Source organism: Quercus suber, unplaced genomic scaffold (genome assembly GCF_002906115.3).
Source record: "Quercus suber isolate HL8 unplaced genomic scaffold, Cork oak 2.0 scaffold_418, whole genome shotgun sequence".
NCBI classification, from domain to species: Eukaryota; Viridiplantae; Streptophyta; class Magnoliopsida; order Fagales; family Fagaceae; genus Quercus; species Quercus suber.
This window is the reverse complement of record NW_027069869.1, coordinates 85,466-94,449: the sequence shown is the minus strand read 5'-3', so window position 1 is coordinate 94,449 and position 8,984 is coordinate 85,466.

Below are 8,984 nucleotides of genomic sequence, written 5' to 3'. Positions count from 1 at the left end.
GATGAGTAAGATTAAGTAATCTCTTGTACTTAACATTCGTATAACTCTTTTTGATGGGAAGGACTAAAAAATCCTAAGAGAAATGCATAAATAACTATCTCGCCACTGTTGCCCGCCAATCATGAAATGACATTTGTATGCTTCGGTATAGCAAAAGTGGAATGTCAAATGCTTAACATCATTGGTATTTCTTTTCTCTATCATATATGCCCATGCATGGTTTGCTTAAAAGAAAATATGCAAAAAAAAATATAAAAAGCAAAAAGATCAAAATGCTTTATATATGATTGCAAGCGTGTATTCTAAGAGATGTGGGAGTTATAGGATGTACCTCGAAGGTGATAGTCCCCATCAAACAGTTATGATTGTGTGTGAGTTAAAGTGATTTTCTCATACCTCAAATCATTATAACATGTAGAAACTTATGCAATCTTGTAATGTTTTTCACACACAACATGCAATATTCTTTACTACTTTTGATACATGTGCAGATACAATGTGATTTAGCCATCAAAAGGAATACTTGTGTAAATGTATGCTCACTAAATTGTCTTAACTTATTTTTGAAATATAAAATTGGTTAGACTTGTTGTGTGTGTGTGTATTTTGGATCTGTGTGCTTAACATTTTTCTTGTTGAGAGATGTTTTTAAGAGGCTAAAATGTTTTTTGGATCTTTAGTTGAGTAGCATGCTTGATTGCATTTATATCTGTATTTTTCACTTCCTTGAAAAACTGTTTTTAAGTAATCTCGATAGCTTCTCAATAGCTCTCGACAGCTAGGCTATCTTTCGAGGCCCTTCAGTTTTTTTTATCACATTCCCGATAGCTCTCGATAGCTAGTTCAATCCATCGAGAAACTTTCTGTCTCCTCGATAAGTTCTCGATAGCTAGCTCAATCCATCGAGCTTCATTGCTGAGGAAACCTCTAGATAGCTTCTCGATAGCTAAAACATGCCTTTTAAATCTTGATAGCTCTCGATAGCCCTCAATTGATCGAGCTTTATCATCTTTCTATATAAAGGCGCCTCGCATTTTCTCACTCATTTCCTTCGATCTCTTGCGATAGTTTCTCTCTTCTCTCACTCTCAAACTCCTCAAACTCAAACCCCTCACTTGATCTACGGCCTAAATCAGGTGTTCTTCATTTTGTATGATACTTTCTAACCCATTAATCATGCATTTCATTCCTTTCTGACCTAAGTTTTGGTTCCTGAAGAATTTTTTGGGGATTTTTCAAAATTGATGAGATTTTGTAAAAAATTTTGGGTTGGGTGTTGTTTCAATTAGTTTAAAACTTCATGCATTGCATCACATGTGCATTATAACAATATTTCATGCATTTTAAATGTGTGTTTACTTTGTTGCTATGTTGTGTGCTAGTAGGTTTGAATTAGGCTGAGCCCATGATGCATTTAAATTTGCATGTCACATGTTCATGCATTTTCATGCGTACATACCTTACTATATTTATCTTTTGATAATAAATATGTTTGGTGCTTTTCTAATTCTCTCTCTCTCTCTCTCTCTCTCTCTCTCTCTCTCTTTCTTGCGTTAGTTGCATCATGGCACTTAAATGTAAATCCATTCCATCCAGGAACCCTCTTCGTTCCGGGGCATCATCTTCTTCTTCTCCTTCTGACCCCACTCCATCTCACATACGGTTCTGTGATGAAAAGGCCAAATCAGACTTCTTAGAGAACTTTTCACAACGAGGCATTCATTCGGAATGCCAAGTCATTCTATTAGACTTTTCTAATACTGACCTACCCACTGTCATCTACAGTCGGGGTTGGGAGTCACTGTGTGGCGCGCTAGTCACATGCCCTTCCATGATCATATAGGAGTTCTACTCTAATATGCACGGATTTGATTATTTTATACCTCAATTTGTCACTCGCGTTCGGGGTATACGTATGGTAGTTACTCTGGATATTGTATCTGAGGTACTACACGTTCCTAGGGTAGTGCATCCTGACTACCCTGGCTATGAGCATCTGAGGACTGTGTCCAAAGACAAACTCTCTTCTCTATTTTATGAGACAGCTTCTTCTTGGGGTGGCCGTCAAAAAACCCCTTCCTAGGCCTTTGCTAAAGGTCCAAGATTCCTAAACATGGTGATGACATTCGTTCTCCATCCATTGTCTCACTATAACACTATCATAGAGCCTCGTGCTCGCTTTTTGTTATCCCTCATTGAGGATCTCTCTATTAACTTCCCTTCTCACTTTATACTCTCCCTTATAGATGTCTATAAGGATACGGCAATGATAAGCTCATTTTTCCTTCGGCTATCACGCAGCTCCTTCGCCATTTTTCTGTCTCCTATCCTGAGTCTCCCCAATTCACTTTCATGTGTGCCATTGATGTCGCTACCGTGAAGAAGAGTGTTGCACAACTTCGCTTGAGGCAGACTTAAACTGAAATGACAGCTCCTCTAGCTTCTACCGCTCCATCCACCTTCGCTCCTTCGTCTTCAGCATGTGGAGTGACACTTGAGGCCATCATGGCACAGCTTGTGCACATGGATGCTCGCCTTGACACTCTCAGCGATGAGTTATGTCAGGTGAACACCCGTGTTGGTCGTATCGCACGACGACAAACTATCATGGGTGGTTTCACTGTGGCTTCCTCTCCTTCTCCCGAGGCATCTAAGGATGAGAGTGACGATGGCTCCGACAATGATAATGCTGATGAGGATGATAATGATGGTTTGCCTAGTGATGATGAGATGTCTACTTGAGTTACTTGTCATTTGTCACTCGTGACAAAAAGGGGAAGCAGTTTTGAGATGAGAGTAGTCATACTCATAGGGGGAGGGTTAGTATAGGAGATAGGGGGTGTTTTTTTTTTTAGGGATGTAGTGAGGATTTTTGTATCTTTTCTTTTCTTTCTATTTTAGATACATTATCTCTTGTACATTGGTCTTGTGAACATTTGACATATATTGTACTTATATTTGGTTTATATATATTTTGATGTATGTTATTTCACCTTTCTCCATGTGTTGTTTTTTTTTTTTTCTCTCTTTATAGACATGTTTCTTATTTATTGTATGTAATCTATTATTTCTATTTTACACTAAGATGCTGTGATGAGTTTTGTTTAAATTGTTTCAAAAATATAGGTTGTCAAAGTCTTTCTTGCCATGAACTCTCTTCTTGCAAAGTTTTTCAAAAGTTTGTGTTAGTATTAAGGACATATTTCATGTAATTGACTAATCCTTTAACAAAACGTACTTTACTTGTAATTTGGTAGATCTAGGATGGGTTTAGTACTTCAAGAAACATGTTGTTCAAGTTTAGTATTAAAGCTATGAAGATTGGACTAAGAAACAAGTGAAGAGAAGTTGTTCATTAAAGCTGGACAGATAGCTTGACAGCTGCCAACGGATAGCTATCTATCGAGGTTTAATAAGTCTCGACCGCTACTGATAGATAGCTATCTATCGAGGTCTCGACAGCTATTGACAGATAGTTATCTATCGAGAATTATGAAATCAGAATTTCCAAATCTGATTTTCAGCCCATGCTGACATGTATGTGTAGGGTTTCTTTTCTCACAACCCTAGACATATATAGGGCTTATTTTAAAGGCCGTCACATAAGAGAATACAAGGAGAACACATGCAAAAGGTGACCGAGTGCCTTATTCTCTCAAAAAGAAGCTACTACATCTTTGCACCTTAAGGTTTTATAACCAAGTGCTTCTTGATCTTCATTGTTAATGAAGTGAAGAATGTTGAAGCCAACGTCTTCTTAAAGTTGGTGTGTTAGTCACGTACTAGGAGCCATGCATCATTGGTTAGTCACATACTAGGATCCGTGCAAAAAGGGTGGCGTTCATATATTAAAGAATTCAGAGGTTCTGAAGCGGTAGAAGGTTTTTGCTGTAAGTTCATCTACAGGGATTGTAAAGTCTAGAGACAAAAGTTTTGTACTAGATCTAAAACTTCTCTTTACCATAGTGGATTGCTTTTTGGTAAGGTTTCCCCCTAGATTTTTTAATGTGAAACTAGTTTGTTTTATTGGTTTTCTTGGGTCATCATATCTTGTCCTATTTATTTTATTCTGCTGCTTGATTTTGACATGATATTAACGCTTGTTTGTTTTAACAAGTTTTATTCATAATAATTCTAATTAACAACTTAGGTTTAAAACTTGTTAATTCTATCAACTGAAGTCTAAATTTCCTAACAAGTGGTATCAGAGTAGGTACACTCTAATTGGATTAATTTCTTGAGTGTGATCCTTGAACCTTATTGTCATGAATCGTGGACAATCTCTTTTGATTCCTCCTTTATTTGATGGAACTAATTATGTGTACTGGAAAGTTCGTACGAAAGTTTTTTGGTAGGCTCTAGGTGAACAGGTATGGCAAGCTATTAAAGTTGGCTGGATTAAGCCAAAGTAAGCACCGGTGGATTGGGATGAAGCAACAATCAAAGCAACAAATTTCAATAGTAAAGCCTTGAATGCTTTGTTTTATGAGGTGACCAATGAGGAATTCAAGAGAATATCATCCAAGAAAGTTGCCAAGGAAGCATGGACCATTCTTGAGACCACCTGTGAAGGTACCAAGGCAGTAAAGACTGTGAAACTTCAAAGACTCACTAATAGTTTTGAAGAAATAAAGATGGAGGAGGATGAGACCTTTGATGAGTTCTATGCTAAACTCAAGGATATTGTGAATTCTGCCTTTAACCTTGGAGAATCTATCGCAAAATCCAAAATTATTAGGAAAATCCTTAAGTCCTTACCTAAAAGATTCTATGCCAAGATCACTGTCATTGAAGAAGTAAAGGACATTGATCAAATTTCTTTGACTGAGCTTATAGGGAACTTTCAAACATATGAGATAGGATTAGGTTTAATGGGAAAAGATGGAAAAAGTAGAAAATAGAGAAAGAGATTGAGGACTCTGAAAATGAAGATGAAAGTGAAGATGAAGATGAGGATGAGGATGAGGATCTAACCTTCATAACTAATGAGATTATCAAGCTTCTTCAATTTAGGAAAAAGGATAAGGGCAAACCTCCTAGGAAATCTAAATCCTCTAGGAAGGGTAAGAGTGAGAAATCATCCAGTGTCATGACTACAAAGGTTTTGGTCATATGAGAATAGAGTGCCCAAACTACCTTGGAGTGGTACTCAGAATGACTCTTCTGATGAGTATATGGATGAATGTGGTCATGTTATGGCATTTGTTGCTACAACTGATAAGGTGATTGTGGAGAGTGCTAGTGACAGTGAGGATTCTTCTGATGATGAAGTACCCAAGAAGATGACCCTTTAGGAAGCCTACGATAAGTTATGCACTGAATTCAAAGACTTCCCATATTTGTAGAAAAGAGCTTAATGAGGTAAAAACTGAAAATTCTAATCTATTAGTCAAACAGATGAGACTATAAGGTTAGTTGAGACTTATGTTGTGGAGAATACCTCATTAGAAGAGAAGGTCAAGAATCTCGAGGCTGAGCTTAGTCAAGCTAGAACTCAAATAGAGAGGATGTCTAGTGGAAAGCTTGACGAGGTATTAAGTGCTCAAAAGCCTAGCTCTAATAAGACTAGCTTAGGATATGATGTTTCCTCCAGCCCCTCCTTTTCCACGGCTTCTGGATCAAGGACTATCTTTGTGCCCGAATCTGAGAAAGGTGATAAAGGTATAAAATTCAAAACTGATTTGGTTAATTCTAAATCATTTGTTAGACCTAATGTTTGTCATCATTGTGGTGTTTATGGACACATTCGTCCTAATTACTTTAAATTGTATCCTTAAAAGCAAGTGTCCAAACGGTTATAGATTTTCTCTCAAGGACTTATACCTTTGTTTGGAGAGTTATTAAAAGCATTAAGCTTTTTAACTCAATTTTAGGAGAATCTTAATTCTTCTATGTCCTGTAGTAGACATACTAGGACACGTGCATTTTCATTTTCACGGCCAAAGACTCGTGCTGTGTGGGTGAGAAAGGAGCCTAAGACTTAATTGTCTTTTCTGTTGTCTTCTGCTTTAATTCTTTCTATCTAAAGTAGGACTCTCTTTGCCTGATTTCTTATCTGCTTTTGGAATCATGCTTTTATGCATTTGCACCATTCTATCATGCGTTTATGCATATGCATCTTTTTTTCATGCTTTCATGTCGTTCGTCTGTTTTGTTTGATTGTCTAGTTTTTATTTTGTTTTGTTTTCAAAATTAAAAAAAAAAAAAAAATACAAAAACAGTGTGTGTTTGTGTACATTGGTACTTTAAAACAAAGTTTTCTAAACTTTGTAACTTTTGCAGCTTAGATGAGCAACACTATGCACAACTAAGCAAGTGAGCTTTGTGGCTCGTGTTTATGATGAGTAAGGTTAAGTGATCTCTTGTACTTAACACTCATATCACTCTTTTTTATGGGAAGGACTAGAAAATCCTAAGAGAAAGACATAAATAACCATCTCACTACTGTTATCGGCCAATCATGAAATGACATTTATATACTTTGGCATAGCAAAAATGCAATGTCAAAAAGCTTAACATAATTGGGTATTTCTTTTCTCTCTCATATATGCCCATGCATGATTTGCATAAAAGAAAAATATGCAAAAAAAATTAAAAAGCAAAAAGAAGAAAATGCTTTATATATGATTGCAAGCGTGTCTTTCTAGGAGATATGGGAGTTATAGGATGTACATCGAAGGTGATAGTCCCCATTAAACAGTTATGATTGAGTGTGAGTTAAAGTGATTTTCTCATATCTCAAATCTTCATAACATGAAGACACTTATACAATCTTGCGATATTTTTCACACACAACACGCAATATTTTTGCTACTTTTGATACATGTGTAGGTACAATGTGATTTGGCCATCACAATGAATACTTGTGTTAATATATACTCACTAAACTGTCTTAACTTATTTTTGGAATATAAAATTGGTTAGACTTGTTTAGTGTGTGTGTGTGTGAGTTTTTGGGATCTATATGATTACATTTTTCTTGATTGAGAGATGTTTTTAAGAGATTAAAATGTTGTTTGGATCATTGGTTGAGGTGCATGTTTTATTGCATTCATATATGTGTTTTTCTCTTCTTTGAAAAATTGTTTTTAAGCAATCTCGACAACTTCTCTACACCTCTCGATACCTAGGCTATCTATCAAGCTCTTCAGCTTCTTTTATCGCAATCTCGATTGCTTCTCGATAGCTTCTCAATCCATCGAGAAACTTTCTGTCTGCTCGATAGATGCTCTATAGTTGGTCGATCCATCGAGGTTGGCTTCTGCTCGATAGCATCTCGACACCTTTCGTTCCATCGAGATCCTCTTGCATGCATTGTTTTTCACATGTTTTGCATCTTTCTTTTATCTTGTCATCCATAACATCTTATTTCATTACATTCATGCACTTCTATGATTCCTTGTGCCCCCTTGATCATCTTTATGTCTCTCAAGTGAAGCTTTCTAACTTCTTGTACCCTTTGTCAATCATGACAAAAGGGGGGAGAAATTGTGGAGTATATATGATTTCTTTTTAAGCTTTTACATGTTAGGGGGAGAAATACATGCCCTTGTAATGGGGAGTTATGTTTCATCTTGTTAGAGGGAGTGTTTACCTCTTTGTTGTTGTAGGAGCTTCTTTTAGCTTTGTTTTCTTGTACACTGGTCTTGTGACCATGTTTACATACATTGTGCTTATCTTTGATATATATATATATATATATATGTGTGTGTGATGATGTATGTTTTCTTCACCTACCTCTACATGTGTTATTTATTTTCTCTCTTTATACATATGTTTCTTTATTTGTATGCAATCTTTTATTTCTGTCTCACACAATATACCTTGATGAGTTTTGTTTAAAGTATTTCAGAAATACAAGTTGTCAAAGTCTTCCTTGCCATGAACTCTCTTCTTGCAAAGTTTTTCAAGAGTTTGTGTTAGGATAGATTTTATTGTATTCAACAAGTGAGTATGAGTTGAGTGATTTATGACTTCTCTCATATGTTCATTTGTTTGTTGTGGTTTTGTCACGAATTGCCAAAGGGAGAGATTCTTAAGGACATATTTTATGTAATTGGCTAATCTTTCGACAAAACGTACTTTACTTGTAATTGGGTAGATCTAGGATGGGTTTAGAACTTTAAGAAACATGTTGTTCAAGTCTAGTATTAAAGTCATGAAGATTGGACCAAGAAATAAGTGAAGAGAATTTCTTCATTAAACCTAGATAGATAGCTCGACAGCAGCCGACAGATAGTTACCTATCGAGGGTTAACAAGTCTCGACAGCTGTCGACAGATAGCTATCTATCGAGGTCTCAACAGATGTTGATAGATAGCTATCTATCTAGAATTACGAAATCAGAATTTTCAAATCTGATTTTCGGCCCATGCTGACATGTATGTGTGGGGTTTCTTTTCTCACAACCCTAAACATATATAAGGCTTATTTTAAACGCCGTCGTATAAGAGAATACAAGGAGAACACATGCAAAAGGTGACCGAGTGCCTTATTCTCTCATAAAGAAGCAACTGCGTCTTTACACCTTAGGTTTTATAACTAAGTGCTTCTTGATCTTCATTGTTGATGAAGTGAAGAATTTTACAGGCAATATCTTCTTTAAGTTGGTGTGTTAGTCTCGTACTGGGAGCCGTGCATCATTGGTTAGTCACATACTAGATCCGTGCAAAAGGGTAGCATTCATATATTGAAGAGTTCAGAGATTCTGAAGTGGTAGAAGGTTTCTGTTGTAAGTTCATCTACTTAGATTGTAGAGTCTAGGGACAAAAGTTTTATACTAGATCTAAAACTTTGCTTTACTATAGTGGATTGTTTTTTGGGAAGGTCTCCCTCAGGGTTTTTTACTGTAAAACTAGTTTGTTTCATTGGTTTTTCTGAGTCATCATATCTTGTCTTATTTATTTTATTTCACTACATGATTTTGACATAATATTGATGTTTGTTTGTTTTAACAAGTTTTATTCATAATAAATCTAATTAAC